The following is an 18,577-nucleotide window of genomic DNA, read 5'->3' on the forward strand; positions in this document are numbered from 1 at the left end:
GTCTCAGGAGGTAGAGCAGGTCGTCTGGTAATCAGAAGGTTAGAGTTAGACAGTGTCTCAGGAGGTAGAGCGGTCGTCTGGTAATCAGAAGGTTAGGGTTAGACAGTGTCTCAGGAGGTAGAGCAGGTCGTCTGGTAATCTGAAGGTTAGAGTTAGACAGTGTCTCAGGAGGTAGAGCAGGTCGTCTGGTAATCTGAAGGTTAGAGTTAGACAGTGTCTCAGGAGGTAGAGGAGGTCGTCTGGTAATCAGAAGGTTAGGGTTAGACAGTGTCTCAGGAGGTAGAGCAGGTCGTCTGGTAATCTGAAGGTTAGAGTTAGACAGTGTCTCAGGAGGTAGAGCAGGTCGTCTGGTAATCTGAAGGTTAGAGTTAGACAGTGTCTCAGGAGGTAGAGGAGGTCGTCTGGTAATCTGAAGGTTAGGGTTAGACAGTGTCTCAGGAGGTAGAGCGGTCGTCTGTTAATCAGAAGGTTAGGGTTAGACAGTGTCTCAGGAGGTAGAGCGGTCGTCTGGTAATCAGAAGGTTAGAGTTAGACAGTGTCTCAGGAGGTAGAGCGGTCGTCTGTTAATCTGAAGGTTAGGGTTAGACAGTGTCTCAGGAGGTAGAGCGGTCGTCTGGTAATCAGAAGGTTAGGGTTAGACAGTGTCTCAGGAGGTAGAGCGGTCGTCTGTTAATCAGAAGGTTAGGGTTAGACAGTGTCTCAGGAGGTAGAGGAGGTCGTCTGGTAATCAGAAGGTTAGGGTTAGACAGTGTCTCAGGAGGTAGAGCAGGTCGTCTGGTAATCTGAAGGTTAGGGTTAGACAGTGTCTCAGGAGGTAGAGGAGGTCGTCTGGTAATCTGAAGGTTAGGGTTAGACAGTGTCTCAGGAGGTAGAGTCTGGTAATCTGAAGGTTAGGGTTAGACAGTGGCTCAGGAGGTAGAGCGGTCGTCTGGTAATCTGAAGGTTAGGGTTAGACAGTGTCTCAGGAGGTAGAGTCTGGTAATCAGAAGGTTAGGGTTAGACAGTGGCTCAGGAGGTAGAGCTGGTCGTCTGGTAATCAAATCAAATCAAATTTATTTGTAAGGCCCGACAACACACGTTAATGTCCCCATGGGCCGGACACGTCTTCTTTAAACAAGTCAAGAAGAAACATAACAATAAGTCGAGAACAAAACAAGAACACCATAAGGTCCAACAAATTTCAAATAAATGCAAAATAAATGAATGCAATGCAAACACTCCCAGACGTACCCCACGCGAAGGTAAGGAAAAACTCACTAAAACCTAACAATAGGAAATAAATGCACCACAGGCAGTGTGGAGGAGAGAAACCTTAGAAGGGCCATTCAAGGGGGGATCTCCCTTCTTAGATGTCGGTGATAGTAGTGTTGCAGACGGACAGTTGGTAAGCATGCACTCGTGTGTGTAGTGAAACACAGATGAGTGCATGCAAATACAACTGAACTCTGGCACTATGCTGTTACTATGCTTGAGTAAATTGTAATGAACCAACAGAGAATATAATCTTATTTTTCTGTTCGTCTTTAACGGTGAATAACACCATGCTAACATTGACCAAGCATGGAAAATTGCCACTGAGCTCATTCAGCACCTTCTTGAGATCAAGTGTGTAAATAATCTAAGCAAATGAATAAAGGGCAGATGATTTACAGTTTTTTTTTTGATACAGTACTGAGTTTTGCCATCCAGACACATGCAATTTGAAATATGAATATAGAATATCAGCCCTATAAATTACATTATTATGGCCAAGTCATACATCTATGGATCGGCCCAAATCTCCTCTTTCCAATGGCAGAGTTAAATCTGGATTTAGTGCCACCAGGCGCCCGTTACAGAGCAACAAAGACTGTGAATGAAATCTACTGAAAGTACAGTTACTTTTGTATAATGTCCATAGCTCCACCAGATTGCGACACGCTTTTTTTCTAGACATTCACAGAAAGGTAAAGAAAGAATATTCGTTGTATTTTATGGCAATAACGCTCATGTTTGTTCGACCTTGCGATATAATCACAAAATCACGGCAATGTATGTGAGGATAGGGGTTCTTACGGAGCCCAATAGCGAACACAGGAGGAGAGAGAATGGAGCGGTTTAGGGTGTTTTAATTGTTTTCCCCAAGCAGACAAGAATCACATGCAGGAATGTACAACAGACGGGGATGAATGTTCTTGGGGGGTAGCACAGGTGCACTCCTTGTGCAGTACGAGAGAATGTTATTTGAACAGGTGCACTCCTTGTGCAGTGCGAGAGAATGTTATTTGAACAGGTGCACTCCTTGTGCAGTGTGAGAGAATGTTATTTGAACAGGTGCACTCCTTGTGCAGTACGAGAGAATGTTATTTGAACAGGTGCACTCCTTGTGCAGTGCGAGAGAATGTTATTTGAACAGGTGCACTCCTTGTGCAGTACGAGAGAATGTTATTTGAACAGGTGCACTCCTTGTGCAGTACGAGAGAATGTTATTTGAACAGGTGCACTCCTTGTGCAGTACGAGAGAATGTTATTTGAACAGGTGCACTCCTTGTGCAGTGCGAGAGAATGTTATTTGAACAGGTGCACTGTCTCCTTGTGCAGTACGAGAGAATGTTATTTGAACAGGTGCACTCCTTGTGCAGTGCGAGAGAATGTTATTTGAACAGGTGCACTCCTTGTGCAGTACGAGAGAATGTTATTTGAACAGGTGCACTCCTTGTGCAGTACGAGAGAATGTTATTTGAACAGGTGCACTCCTTGTGCAGTACGAGAGAATGTTATTTGAACAGGTGCACTCCTTGTGCAGTACGAGAGAATGTTATTTGAACAGGTGCACTCCTTGTGCAGTGCGAGAGAATGTTATTTGAACAGGTGCACTCCTTGTGCAGTGCGAGAGAATGTTATTTGAACAGGTGCACTCCTTGTGCAGTACGAGAGAATGTTATTTGAACAGGTGCACTCCTTGTGCAGTGCGGGAGGATGTTATTTGAACAGGTGCACTCCTTGTGCAGTGCGAGAGAATGTTATTTGAACAGGTGCACTCCTTGTGCAGTACGAGAGAATGTTATTTGAACAGGTGCACTGTCTCCTTGTGCAGTACGGGAGAATGTTATTTGAACAGGTGCACTCCTTGTGCAGTGCGGGAGAATGTTATTTGAACAGGTGCACTCCTTGTGCAGTACGAGAGAATGTTATTTGAACAGGTGCACTCCTTGTGCAGTGCGGGAGAATGTTATTTGAACAGGTGCACTCCTTGTGCAGTACGGGAGAATGTTATTTGAACAGGTGCACTCCTTGTGCAGTGCGGGAGAATGTTATTTGAACAGGTGCACTCCTTGTGCAGTACGGGAGAATGTTATTTGAACAGGTGCACTCCTTGTGCAGTGCGGGAGGATGGTCTTGAAGCAGATGCACTCCTTGTGCAGTACGAGATAATGTTATTTGAACAGGTGCACTCCTTGTGCAGTGCGGGAGAACGTGGACACCGGCTGTGTCAGGGGTGAGAGCAGGAACTCCGTAGTCCACCACCAGGGGTCCAGACGGACACGCTGGAACGGAGTCCTTGGGCACAAGAGAGGGAGGTTAGGACAGGGAATAATAACCAGAGCGGGTTAGCAGGGCTTCAGGTCGAGACGTCGTACCTGGGAAGGCAGTTTAACACTGCGACACCGGATGACAGAATCTGCCAGGTGATATAGAGCCCGCTTGATGAGGTAATCCCTTGCAGCCGCGCTGATTGATCCTCATCTGGCAGGCTCGAGCCCCGATCGTGACAATGTATTTTTATTTTCCACGCCAGCCCAGCTCCAGCTTTGACAGCGGCTGGTGTGAGCTGGGTAGGGAAGTCATGAAGTTTCTACGCTCATCGAAAGCGCTGGGTCTCCTTTTTCTTAGGACTACAACTATTTCATGACGACATAATTTCCTCGCATCTAAATCATTCGGTTTCCGATGCAAGAAAAGAGATTTTTATAAACTCATATTTAGCTAATAACACTTAAAATTAGGGATGCACGATAATTATTGGGTCGATATCAGCAATTATGACGTCATCCCGATAAACCCGATAAAATAATTGATAGCTCCGATAAAATATATATATATATTCTTTTTTTTACATATATATATTTTTTTTATGTCAACGTTCACACGCACAATATATGCTTACTTAGGATTTTACTTGATTCAACAACAAAGCAGTCGGGGCAATGGCAAGCCGAAAACGGTTGAAAATTTGGTTATTTCTTGAAGTTTGGATTTTTCTTTTTTACAACTGCGGTAGGTGGATTACATTTTTAGAGACTAAAGTACCTAAAAAAGGTACCGTTGGGTACCAGTATCCAGTGGTGGTAGGACGGGGTAAGACGCCGTCCTAGTAATTCGCTGAGCAGAAGTGCGCGCAATCGTGCACGGATGTGCACGCACGCACACAAAAATGCGTTCACAATTGTCACTGGACTCGTCGCGCCGTGTGCCAAGTACCCGGCCGGCACTTATCACCTATATACTTTGCATAATAATAGGATACCGATAGCATAACAAGGAGAAGAGCCAAACCAAAATACAAGCCCTGTACCAATTGGTGGGGGGTTGCTTGATCTGTGGTCCCGACTGGAAGGATGAGACATTAAGTTGTGCTTCTGAAGGAAACTGTCCTTCTGTAAACTAAGTTACATTGTTAATTTAGTTTGTATTTACTTTTCTAGTTTAAGTTAATTCAATTAAAGAAATTGTAACTACAATTACATTTAAAACATTGTTATGCATAATAATCATCTGTTCTGTGCGCAAGCGAGGGAACATGTATGCGCGTGTGCACGTGCTGTCTGGGCAGTTCCCATATTACGACTGCACCACTGCCAGTATCGATTCACAGGTACAGGTACCGGTACCGTATCGGTTCAGATGTGAACGGTACCCATCCCTACTGACAAAGCACAATACCTGTTGGTTTTTAGTTCACTCATTGTTCAGGGAAACACATTGTTAATGACATTGACGGATTGTGAATTTAGTGATTGACTCAAATTATATTTATTTGGAAAAATAAATATAGTCACTTTATTTGAAGAGTCAAAACTGTTCTCTTGGCTTTGTTTTGTTCATAGTAGTAATGCTCATGTCATGATAAATCTGGTTAGGTCAACACTACAGGAATATACATAAAAAAATAAAAATTATAATTAGGGCTGTCCGTTTATCGCGTTAATTAGATTAATTAATTACACAGCAAATTATCGCGTTATGAAAATTAACTCAAAATTAATTACTTTTTTTTTTTTTATAATAATAATTTTTTTTGTATCTCATTCATTCCATAAGAACGTAGAATACACATTTACAGACTTTTTTTTTATATGGGCAATTTGCATGTTCTTGGTATCTGATTCTAGGGACATCTATGGATCTCAGGGAATGTATTCCCAGTGTCAGAAATACTGTGTCTGACTGTTACTAGGCTTGAGTAAATTGTAATGAACCAAATGAGAATATCAATTACATTTTTTTTAATCTTTGACTGTGAATAACACCATGCTCAAATTGACCAGACCTGAAAAATCTAAGAAAATTAATAGATGGAAGATGATTAAACAGAAGGTTGTGTAGATACAGTACTGAATTCTGCCATCCGGACACATGCAATTTGAAATATGATTATAGAATATAGAATATCAGGCATAAAATGGTTATGCGATTAAAATGTGATTAATTAGATTAATTAATTACAAATCCTGTAATTAATTAGATACATTTTTTGAATTGCCTGACGGCACTAATTATAATACAATAAATATATATATATCGGGTATCGGTATCGACCTTGAGGAGCAGAAAGTTATCGGTATCGATATCGGGGTAAAAAAATCAATATCGTGCACCCCTACTTAAAATCATTGGTAAACAAATGTAGTGCTGAACATATACACTTTGACTGCTGTTTGATAGGGTTAATTAATTAATTAATTAATTAATACGGTATTGATCTATTTATGACGTGAAATAAATTCCAGGCTGATCTGCCATAAGGGGTTAAATTTAGTCCGCCACGTTCAGATTTGTTCCATCATACAGGTCCCATCACTTGATTCCTTTCCCAAGCCCCGTCTCAAGAATCATTATGGGAGAGTAATAAATGTTGAAGCTATATCTGAAATATAATCAAACAACATGTCTTTGAATGGTGGACACAGTCTCTGAGTCAAATAACAGATGGGAGGCGGGACTGGGCATGGAACTGGCAGAGAACTGGCATTAGGGTGAATTCTTCATCATCCTGTGCTTGTGTTTGATGTACCCTGATTCCGAACCCAAATGTAACCATTGGGGCAGTTTACAGGCAGACCTCTCACATAATGTTCTGGGTCTTGCTGCCAAAAGCTTGCAACATATTGGTCTTCGATTTCTGACGTGTTGTCGTCGACATAGTTGATTACATCCTTGCCCGTTACTGCCCATCTACGGGGTGCCAGCGCGGTGGTGCCCCGTCCTTGCATTTCAAACAAGGTTGAATCATGATTGCAGCACTGCGAAGAATACTCCTTACCTGGAAACCATCTACCCCCCCCCCCCCCCCCCTCCTATTCTCTGCCTGGCTGGAAGATGTTATGTTGTTTTTGCATCTAGAAAAGATAGAGTTCACACTTAGAGCGGCAAGCAAGCGTTTTCTAAAATAGTGCCTACCTTTTTATTATTATTATATTATCGATGTTTCTACACTATACCATCGGCCTGTAGCCCCTGATCAGTGTACTCCTTGACTTCAGCCATATATATATATATATATATTTCTGGCCATTTATTCACCCATTAGTTAGTATTATTGTATTGGCTTTCATTGGTTATCATCACTGTCGTCCCCTTCTTATTGGTTTATTTTGTTGGGGTTGGGAGGAGTGGAAGGGTGGGGGGGGAAATAATATGAAACATGTTGACCTGTAAACGCTTTCACTGCCACACTACAGAAGGTTAACCCTTTCACTACCACACTACAGAAGGTTAACCCTTTCACTATCACACTACAGAAGGTTAACCTTTCACTACCACACTACAGAAGGTTAACCTTTCACTGCCACACAACAGACGGTTAACCTTTCACTACCACACTACAGAAGGTTAACCTTTCACTACCACACTACAGAAGGTTAACCTTTCACTACCACACTACAAAGGGTTAACCTTTCACTACCACACTACAGACGGTTAACCTTTCACTACCACACTACAGAAGGTTAACCTTTCACTACCACACTACAGAAGGTTAACCTTTCACTACCACACTACAGAAGGTTAACCTTTCACTACCACACTACAGAAGGTTAACCTTTCACTACCACACTACAGAAGGTTAACCTTTCACTACCACACTACAGAAGGTTAACCTTTCACTACCACACTACAGAAGGTTAACCTTTCACTACCACACTACAGACGGTTAACCCTTTCACTACCCCACTACAGACGGTTAACCTTTCACTACCCCACTACAGACGGTTAACTCTTTCACTACCACACTACAGAAGGTTAACCTTTCACTACCACACTACAGAAGGTTAACCTTTCACTACCACACTACAAAGGGTTAACCTTTCACTACCACACTACAGAAGGTTAACCCTTTCACTACCACACTACAGAAGGTTAACCTTTCACTACCACACTACAGAAGGTTAACCTTTCACTACCACACTACAAAGGGTTAACCTTTCACTACCACACTACAGAAGGTTAACCCTTTCACTACCACACTACAGAAGGTTAACCTTTCACTACCACACTACAGAAGGTTAACCCTTTCACTACCACACTACAGAAGGTTAACCTTTCACTACCACACTACAGACGGTTAACCTTACACTACCACACTACAGACGGTTAACCCTTTCACTACCACACTACAGAAGGTTAACCTTTCACTACCACACTACAGACGGTTAACCCTTTCACTACCACACTACAGAAGGTTAACCTTTCACTACCACACTACAGAAGGTTAACCTTTCACTACCACACTACAGAAGGTTAACCTTTCACTACCACACTACAGAAGGTTAACCTTTCACTACCACACTACAGAAGGTTAACCTTTCACTACCACACTACAGACGGTTAACCCTTTCACTACCACACTACAGAAGGTTAACCTTTCACTACCACACTACAGAAGGTTAACCTTTCACTACCACACTACAGAAGGTTAATCTTTCACTACCACACTACAGAAGGTTAACCCTTTCACTCACACTACAGACGGTTAACCCTTTCACTACCACACTACAGACGGTTAACCCTTTCACTACCACACTACAGAAGGTTAATCCTTTCACTACCACACTACAGAAGGTTAACCTTTCACTACCACACTACAGATGGTTAACCTTTCACTACCACACTACAGAAGGTTAACCTTTCACTACCACACTACAGAAGGTTAACCTTTCACTACCACACTACAGATGGTTAACCTTTCACTACCACACTACAGAAGGTTAACCCTTTCACTACCACACTACAGAAGGTTAACCTTTCACTACCACACTACAGATGGTTAACCTTTCACTACCACACTACAGAAGGTTAACCCTTTCACTACCACACTACAGAAGGTTAACCTTTCACTACCACACTACAGAAGGTTAACCTTTCACTACCACACTACAGACGGTTAACCTTTCACTGCCACACTACAGACGGTTAACCTTTCACTACCACACTACAGAAGGTTAACCTTTCACTACCACACTACAGAAGGTTAACCTTTCACTGCCACACAACAGACGGTTAACCTTTCACTACCACACTACAGACGGTTAACCTTACACTACCACACTACAGAAGGTTAACCTTTCACTACCACACTACAGAAGGTTAACCTTTCACTACCACACTACAGAAGGTTAACCTTTCACTGCCACACAACAGACGGTTAACCTTTCACTACCACACTACAGACGGTTAACCTTACACTACCACACTACAGAAGGTTAACCTTTCACTACCACACTACAGACGGTTAACCCTTTCACTACCCCACTACAGACGGTTAACCTTTCACTACCCCACTACAGACGGTTAACTCTTTCACTACCACACTACAGAAGGTTAACCTTTCACTACCACACTACAGAAGGTTAACCTTTCACTACCACACTACAAAGGGTTAACCTTTCACTACCACACTACAGAAGGTTAACCCTTTCACTACCACACTACAGAAGGTTAACCTTTCACTACCACACTACAGAAGGTTAACCTTTCACTACCACACTACAAAGGGTTAACCTTTCACTACCACACTACAGAAGGTTAACCCTTTCACTACCACACTACAGAAGGTTAACCTTTCACTACCACACTACAGAAGGTTAACCCTTTCACTACCACACTACAGAAGGTTAACCTTTCACTACCACACTACAGACGGTTAACCTTACACTACCACACTACAGACGGTTAACCCTTTCACTACCACACTACAGAAGGTTAACCTTTCACTACCACACTACAGACGGTTAACCCTTTCACTACCACACTACAGAAGGTTAACCTTTCACTACCACACTACAGAAGGTTAACCTTTCACTACCACACTACAGAAGGTTAACCTTTCACTACCACACTACAGAAGGTTAACCCTTTCACTACCACACTACAGAAGGTTAACCTTTCACTACCACACTACAGACGGTTAACCCTTTCACTACCACACTACAGAAGGTTAACCTTTCACTACCACACTACAGAAGGTTAACCTTTCACTACCACACTACAGAAGGTTAATCTTTCACTACCACACTACAGAAGGTTAACCCTTTCACTCACACTACAGACGGTTAACCTTTCACTACCACACTACAGAAGGTTAACACTTTCACTACCACACTACAGACGGTTAACCTTTCACTACCACACTACAGAAGGTTAACCTTTCACTACCACACTACAGAAGGTTAACCTTTCACTACCACACTACAGAAGGTTAACCTTTCACTGCCACACTACAGAAGGTTAACCTTTCACTACCACACTACAGAAGGTTAACACTTTCACTACCACACTACAGAAGGTTAACCTTTCACTACCACACTACAGAAGGTTAACCCTTTCACTACCACACTACAGACGGTTAACCTTTCACTACCACACTACAGAAGGTTAACACTTTCACTACCCCACTACAGACGGTTAACCTTTCACTACCACACTACAGACGGTTAACCTTTCACTACCACACTACAGAAGGTTAACACTTTCACTACCACACTACAGAAGGTTAACACTTTCACTACCCCACTACAGACGGTTAACCTTTCACTACCCCACTACAGACGGTTAACCTTTCACTACCACACTACAGAGGTTAACCTTTCACTACCACACTACAGACGGTTAACCTTTCACTACCACACTACAGAAGGTTAACACTTTCACTACCACACTACAGAAGGTTAACACTTTCACTACCACACTACAGACGGTAGTGGTATAGAAGGGTTGACCTTCTCCTGTTTTTCACCAAAACATTAAACGGGCCACAGGCCGGTCACAGCACTGTCAGCACTTCTGAGTGTCATCGAGAGTAAGTGCTGTTGTACTTCTACTAGAGAGAGAGAGAGAGAGAGAGAGAGAGAGGGAGAGGGAGAGAGGGAGAGACTCGCCGCAATGAGCGCTTCACACTTCAGTTCCACTTTGACGGAAGAGGAGAGGACAAAGGGGACGAACACGGGAGGGCAGACGATGTGACAATTTGGGCCAATGTGGGTGGAGAGAGAGAGAGAGAGGGAGAGAGAGGGAGAGAGAGAGAGAGAGATGGAGAGAGAGAGGGAGAGAGAGAGGGAGAGAGAGAGGGAGAGAGAGAGGGAGAGAGAGAGAGAGAGAGAGAGAGAGAGGGAGAGAGAGAGGAGAGAGAGAGAGAGAGAGAGAGAGAGAGAGAGAGAGAGAGAGAGAGAGAGAGAGAGAGAGAGAGAGAGAGAGAGAGAGAGAGAGAGAGGGAGAGGGAGATATCTCGATGTGATATATCAAGAAATATCTACAGCAAGAATTCTGGGTCTCAACGAATCCAAAATGTCAATGTGGTTAGAAGTGGTGGAGAGAATAAAAGCTAGCTTATAATGGTAGTGTCTGGTTAGGAGTGAGGGATAATGGAGGTACTATCCAAGGAGGGGTCCGGGAGGGGGGGGTTCGAGCTGGAGCATATGTGTGTAGGGTTTTAGAAAATAGGTATTAGGGGTATGTCCTGTATACGCATTTGTATAATTGTTAATTTCGCTGGATATACACTGTATACGGTAAAATATTATTATAGACTTTTTTTTTTGTCTTGTTTCTGTACTTGCATGTAATTTTAACCACCTTGACTGTTAGTTTCATTATGCATTGTGTGTTGAGTACTGACTTTTAATAATTTCTGTTTTGCAATAATAATAAAAAAAAAAAAAAAAAAAAAAATATATATATATATATATATATATATATCCCGGCTGTCGCTCCACCTCCAGCCTCCTCTCTGTGTGAGACTCAGCGGGGGAGCTGGAGGAGGATGGGAGGGGGGGGGGGGGTGCGCTTTGGGTTTCAGACTCTGAAAGAACACTTGGATCGCTCAAGGCCATACACTGCACTGGGGAGGAGGAGGAGGGTAGAGTTTAGTCATTTGTCATTAAAAGCAACTCGCGTTCATAGTGTTCAAGGATAACGTCTTGTTGTTATTTCCCTTGCTGCTGCTACAATACACATGTAAATACAAATTACAAGATGACAACCTGAAATCTGTCGTTATGACTACAGTAGCATTACAGTACAAGACTTATACCACTGTTCTTTGTAGGAACCAGGGTATGATTTCCACCTTAAAACTACTTTGGTTACTTTTGATCAGGGGTCTCAAACTCAATTTACCTGGGGGCCGCTGGAGGTAGAGTCTGGGTGAGGCTGGGCCGCATCAAATATTCCACAAAAAAAGGGTTTCAAGTATTCAAAAAAAAAGTACAACTGATCCAATCTTCTCAATCCTTAGCAATAACATTTCAGAACATGAACAGTTCTTCAGAACATGAACAGTTCTTCAGAACATGAACAGTTCTTCAGAACATGAATGGTTCTTCAGAACATAGGCTTCTCAGTGGTGTCAGTGGACTCATCCACGACCACAGCTATGGAAATGCACTGTGCATTTTTTTTTATTCTATCACAAAGCTGTTTAATCAAATCACCAGCCAGTATTTCAGTTATTCTGGTTGCTGTGCGATCTGAGGGGGCTTTGCTTTTGTTTGCCTTCAAACATCACTCAGTCATACATTATTTTCAAATTGCCACCCTTCACAAGGGCTAGCGTTTCTTGGCATATAGTCACATTGGTTTGGTGCTGGGACTCAGGATGAATGCATATTTTTCAGTCCATTCACCTTTGAATTGCAATCGACTTTTCTTTTACTGACCATCTTTGAAAATGGCTAGAAACTAGGCTAGTAGCTACATTTATCTCACAGAGATAAAACTGGGAGCGAGTTTACTGTAGATGCGCTGCCAACTGACTCGGACTGAAAGAGAGAGACGACTTGCATTCCGTGAAGACCCGCCCTACTCCCCTACTCTGCATCTGATTCGCAGACTGTGGGTGAGGGGGGGGGACGCTGACGGGATGCTGAATGTGATTGGACCAGACCCGTACACAGACACAGACAGTGGCAGTGCAGCCAGCCGCTTATGCAGAGCACTGCTCGCAGTCAGAGGAGAGAGCGAGGATGCATTTGCTTCCACTTTACTTGATATCACTCCGGAATCACGTTTCAACCAAGTCACTAACGTAACGTTGCTGTCATGAGCCTGCGCTATGGTAGCCTACAAGTGATAAAATAAATAAAACGTCCAACTCTCGCGCAACGTCTCGGCAAACAGTAGGGCGCGGGCCGCATTAACACTACACTTTGATGTCAAGTAGGGGGCCGCAAAATATCATCCCTCGGGCCGCAATTGGCCCGCGAGCCGCGAGTTTGAGACCCCTGCTTTTGATACTTTACTGTATTTTTCATGGGCAGTGGTAGCTTGTTCCATTCTAAGGCTCCTGCATCCGATAATGAACATTATTAGTCTTAAACCCACCCATACACCGATGTCCTACGCATGCTCTGGTTTTATGGCTATGTACCTAAAAATGACACGTCGTGCAAGTACCGAGGGGCGCTGTAGTAGTTAGTGCTCTGATGTTTAGCTGTAGCTGAGAGCAGCCCTCAGCCTCAACAGGTAACCAAACAGTAAACCGAACTGGACCTGGTCCCTCCCTGCATGAGCTCTGAAGCACCACCCTGACCGATCTGTTCTGTGACACTTGGAGCTTTTGTTTAAGCTGTTTGGTCAAAAGCCACCAAACGACTCAACGAGTCAAAATGACATTGCACTAATATTTGTCCAGTAGTCGCCCCATTGCCTAATGCTTTCTCTCCACCAAAATCCCCATTCCGGTAAATAGCCCAGGTCATTTATTGTAGTCTTCTTGGCTCCAACTGAGACCCCTCCTCCTAGCCTAAGTAGTAGCTGAGCAGGCTGCCGCAGTTAACCCTTTCACTGCCACATGACAGCCGGTTAACCTCTTCACTGTGACAATACAGAAGGTTAGCCCTTTACTATCACACAACCGACGGCGATGCTCCATCATTAGCATCATTAGCTCCGCAAATGCTGATATGTATGTAATATACATACTGTTGATATCAGGAGGTTAGTGTGATACTGTTGATATCAGGTTAGTGTGATACTGTTGATATCAGCAGGTTAGTGTGATACTGTTGATATCAGCAGGTTAGTGTGATACTGTTGATATCAGGAGGTTAGTGTGATACTGTTGATATCAGGAGGTTAGTGTGATACTGTTGATATCAGCAGGTTAGTGTGATACTGTTGATATCAGGAGGTTAGTGTGATACTGTTGATATCAGCAGGTTAGTGTGATACTGTTGATATCAGGAGGTTAGTGTGATACTGTTGATATCAGCAGGTTAGTGTGATACTGTTGATATCAGCAGGTTAGTGTGATACTGTTGATATCAGGTTAGTGTGATACTGTTGATATCAGGAGGTTAGTGTGATACTGTTGATATCAGGAGGTTAGTGTGATACTGTTGATATCAGCAGGTTAGTGTGATACTGTTGATATCAGCAGGTTAGTGTGATACTGTTGATATCAGGAGGTTAGTGTGATACTGTTGATATCAGCAGGTTAGTGTGATACTGTTGATATCAGGAGGTTAGTGTGATACTGTTGATATCAGCAGGTTAGTGTGATACTGTTGATATCAGCAGGTTAGTGTGATACTGTTGATATCAGGTTAGTGTGATACTGTTGATATCAGGAGGTTAGTGTGATACTGTTGATATCAGGAGGTTAGTGTGATACTGTTGATATCAGCAGGTTAGTGTGATACTGTTGATATCAGCAGGTTAGTGTGATACTGTTGATATCAGGAGGTTAGTATGATACTGTTGATATCAGCAGGTTAGTGTGATACTGTTGATATCAGGAGGTTAGTGTGATACTGTTGATATCAGCAGGTTAGTGTGATACTGTTGATATCAGCAGGTTACAGGGTTCGTACGGGTGCTGGAAATCCTTGAAAATGCTTGTATTTCAATGTGCTGTTTTCAAGGTTTTAAATGTGCTTGAATTGTGTATAAAGTGCTGGAAAGTGATTGAAATTGTAATTGCACTTTATACTTTCATAATAAATCGCTATCTGACTGAATAGTTTGGTTTTTAGACAAAGAAATAAAATAACTCTGAGCGACTCGAGCGAGCCTATTTTGCGTTCGCCTTTCACGCAAAATGTGGCTGGGCTCGACCCGTAGTGTTTTTATATAAATAGCCTGGGAGTCGGGACCTATATCCCAGACACAGACTTGCTCTCTTTCATCTGTGTACACCCACTACTATCAACATTACACATGGATACAACAAGGACAAGACCACTTTCACTTAAAAAGGTAATGTTGGTATGAAAAGAAAAGAAACAGACGAGTGCTAACACTGCGATTGACCCTGCTATAAGTTGTTATGAATCCCTTTAGCGCTTGAAGTGCACTAAAACATCGTAATGATTTTTTATTTTTCATATAATGTTGGGTACATGCTCGGTAGAGTTAGAACGCTCCCAGTCTTAGGGGCTGTGATATTTTGTTACCACACTTTATGCACCTAGAAGTGCGGTGGCAGGTTTGCTAAGCTAATGTTGTTAGCCGAATGCTCTGATGGGGGCCGCCATTTTAAGTTAAAATGACGTCAGCGATCTACGGTACGACTGGAGGGACAAAAGGGAATGTGTGACGTGTGTGAAATTTGTACAGTAGGTCCCAGACTCCCAGTGAGAATTGCAATCAGTGTGTACTGTGTATTTACACTATCCTAATGTTGCTTTGTTGGTTAAAAAACAAATAAGCAATTTAAATCAGAATATGTTCCATTCCATGTCTGACTATTTCTGAATCTATTGACCATTTTAAGGAATGTTTGGTTACTATTGGGCTTCTAGCCTTCTACTGAACTTATTGTGAATCAGCTGATAGGGTTTTGGCTAGACTATACGTTATTTTTATAACGGAACATTTACGGAGACTGGTGTGGAACTGGTGTGGAGCAGTTGTAGTCTGGAACGCAGTAACGTACTGTATATCTGTATGTCATGTATGTCATAAATGTCACTATGAACCAAAATGGGGGACCCTGATGTAAACAAGATGAAAGTCTTTCTCTGGTCTGCATCCCCTTAACAATTGTGTGTATTGAGCTGTACTGTATTGTAACATTATTATCCATGTAATTACTGTAAAGTTCACGTTAGCTGTTAGATTGCATATTCCATAAATTAACATGCTAAAATTGGCCTGGCTCGTCACGTTTGATTGATTGATTGAAAACTTTATTAACAGATTGCAGAATGGGTACAATACAGTACGGCTCAATACACACAATTGTTAAGGGGATGCAGACCAGAGAAATACTTTCGTCTTGTTTACATCAGGGTCCCCCATTTTCAATTCATAGTGACATTTATAGCATACACGACATACAGATATACAGTATGTTACTGCATAACACATCGGCTCAGCCAGGTTATACCGGTATATAATGCCAAGTCTACATAATTTTGGTTGTTTATAGCACAATAACATCTGATTTAATGTGATGGAAGAAGTGAAATAATCATTTTGAGTAAATATTTAATTTACCACAGCCGCATAAGATGCTGGAAAATCTTGAAAATTCACCTTGAAAATGCTTGAAAAGTGCTTGCATTTTGCCTTGGAAAAGGTGTACAAACCCTGAGGTTAGTGTGATACTGTTGATATCAGCAGGTTAGTGTGATACTGTTGATATCAGCAGGTTAGTGTGATACTGTTGATATCAGGAGGTTAGTGTGATACTGTTGATATCAGGAGGTTAGTGTGATACTGTTGATATCAGCAGGTTAGTGTGATACTGTTGATATCAGCAGGTTAGTGTGATACTGTTGATATCAGCAGGTTAGTGTGATACTGTTGATATCAGGAGGTTAGTGTGATACTGTTGATATCAGGAGGTTAGTGTGATACTGTTGATATCAGGAGGTTAGTGTGATACTGTTGATATCAGGTTAGTGTGATACTGTTGATATCAGCAGGTTAGTGTGATACTGTTGATATCAGCAGGTTAGTGTGATACTGTTGATATCAGCAGGTTAGTGTGATACTGTTGATATCAGGAGGTTACTGTGATACTGTTGATATCAGGTTAGTGTGATACTGTTGATATCAGCAGGTTAGTGTGATACTGTTGATATCAGCAGGTTAGTGTGATACTGTTGATATCAGCAGGTTAGTGTGATACTGTTGATATCAGGAGGTTAGTGTGATACTGTTGATATCAGGTTAGTGTGATACTGTTGATATCAGCAGGTTAGTGTGATACTGTTGATATCAGGAGGTTAGTGTGATACTGTTGATATCAGCAGGTTAGTGTGATACTGTTGATATCAGGTTAGTGTGATACTGTTGATATCAGGAGGTTAGTGTGATACTGTTGATATCAGGTTAGTGTGATACTGTTGATATCAGCAGGTTAGTGTGATACTGTTGATATCAGGAGGTTAGTGTGATACTGTTGATATCAGGAGGTTAGTGTGATACTGTTGATATCAGGAGGTTAGTGTGATACTGTTGATATCAGGAGGTTAGTGTGATACTGTTGATATCAGGAGGTTAGTGTGATACTGTTGATATCAGCAGGTTAGTGTGATACTGTTGATATCAGGAGGTTAGTGTGATACTGTTGATATCAGGAGGTTAGTGTGATACTGTTGATATCAGGTTAGTGTGATACTGTTGATATCAGGAGGTTAGTGTGATACTGTTGATATCAGGAGGTTAGTGTGATACTGTTGATATCAGCAGGTTAGTGTGATACTGTTGATATCAGCAGGTTAGTGTGATACTGTTGATATCAGGAGGTTAGTGTGATACTGTTGATATCAGCAGGTTAGTGTGATACTGTTGATATCAGCAGGTTAGTGTGATACTGTTGATATCAGCAGGTTAGTGTGATACTGTTGATATCAGCAGGTTAGTGTGATACTGTTGATATCAGCAGGTTAGTGTGATACTGTTGATATCAGGATGTTACTGTGATACTGTTGATATCAGCAGGTTAGTGTGATACTGTTGATATCAGCAGGTTAGTGTGATACTGTTGATATCAGCAGGTTAGTGTGATACTGTTGATATCAGGAGGTTACTGTGATACTGTTGATATCAGGAGGTTACTGTGATACTGTTGATATCAGGAGGTTAGTGTGATACTGTTGATATCAGGAGGTTACTGTGATACTGTTGATATCAGGAGGTTACTGTGATACTGTTGATATCAGCAGGTTAGTGTGATACTGTTGATATCAGCAGGTTAGTGTGATACTGTTGATATCAGCAGGTTAGTGTGATACTGTTGATATCAGGAGGTTAGTGTGATACTGTTGATATCAGGTTAGTGTGATACTGTTGATATCAGCAGGTTAGTGTGATACTGTTGATATCAGCAGGTTAGTGGAGAACAGTGCAGCTGCAACAGATAGCACTTTAGTGATAATTTTCTGTAATTTTATTTAAAGAAATATGCTATTTGATTTACTACTACAAGCAGTGTAATGTCAACAGTACTAAGCCATTTAGACCTGAAACACATATTAATAATGCATTATATAGCCTGCATATGTCACACAAATGTGTTTCCCGGTTTCTTAAATAAACATTATTTTGAAAGCAAGCACTTTTGTCATCATTGTAGCAAAAAAAAACAGGACCGGAAAAGTCTTTATCGTATGTAGGGGTGCCCTGGAATATTTTATTGAACACAGGGGTGCCTTGGCAGCAGAAAGGTTGAGAACCCCTGCAGTAGAGAGCAATTGATTTGTGAAATAATTATTGACTGTTCACCTTGAACGCTTGTCGGACACAGCGAGCCACAGTCACTAATGAATGCAGTCATTTCCACACCAGACCCATTGGACGCCATCCAAGCTAAGCTCCCCATGGATTCCTCTAGTCTAGGAGTCTAGTGGAGAGAAGCCGGTAACAGACAATGTCA

General features: G+C 42.1%; 1 protein-coding gene across 1 annotated transcript in view; it reads left to right on the plus strand.

Annotated features, from left to right (window-relative positions):
- The window catches only part of mcu (mitochondrial calcium uniporter), a 54,221-nt gene that overhangs the window by 1,313 nt on the left and 34,331 nt on the right, over window positions 1-18,577 (plus strand). The window lies entirely within an intron of this gene.

Source organism: Notolepis coatsorum (genome assembly GCF_963971535.1).
Source record: "Notolepis coatsorum genome assembly, chromosome: 9".
NCBI lineage: Eukaryota > Metazoa > Chordata > Actinopteri > Aulopiformes > Paralepididae > Notolepis > Notolepis coatsorum.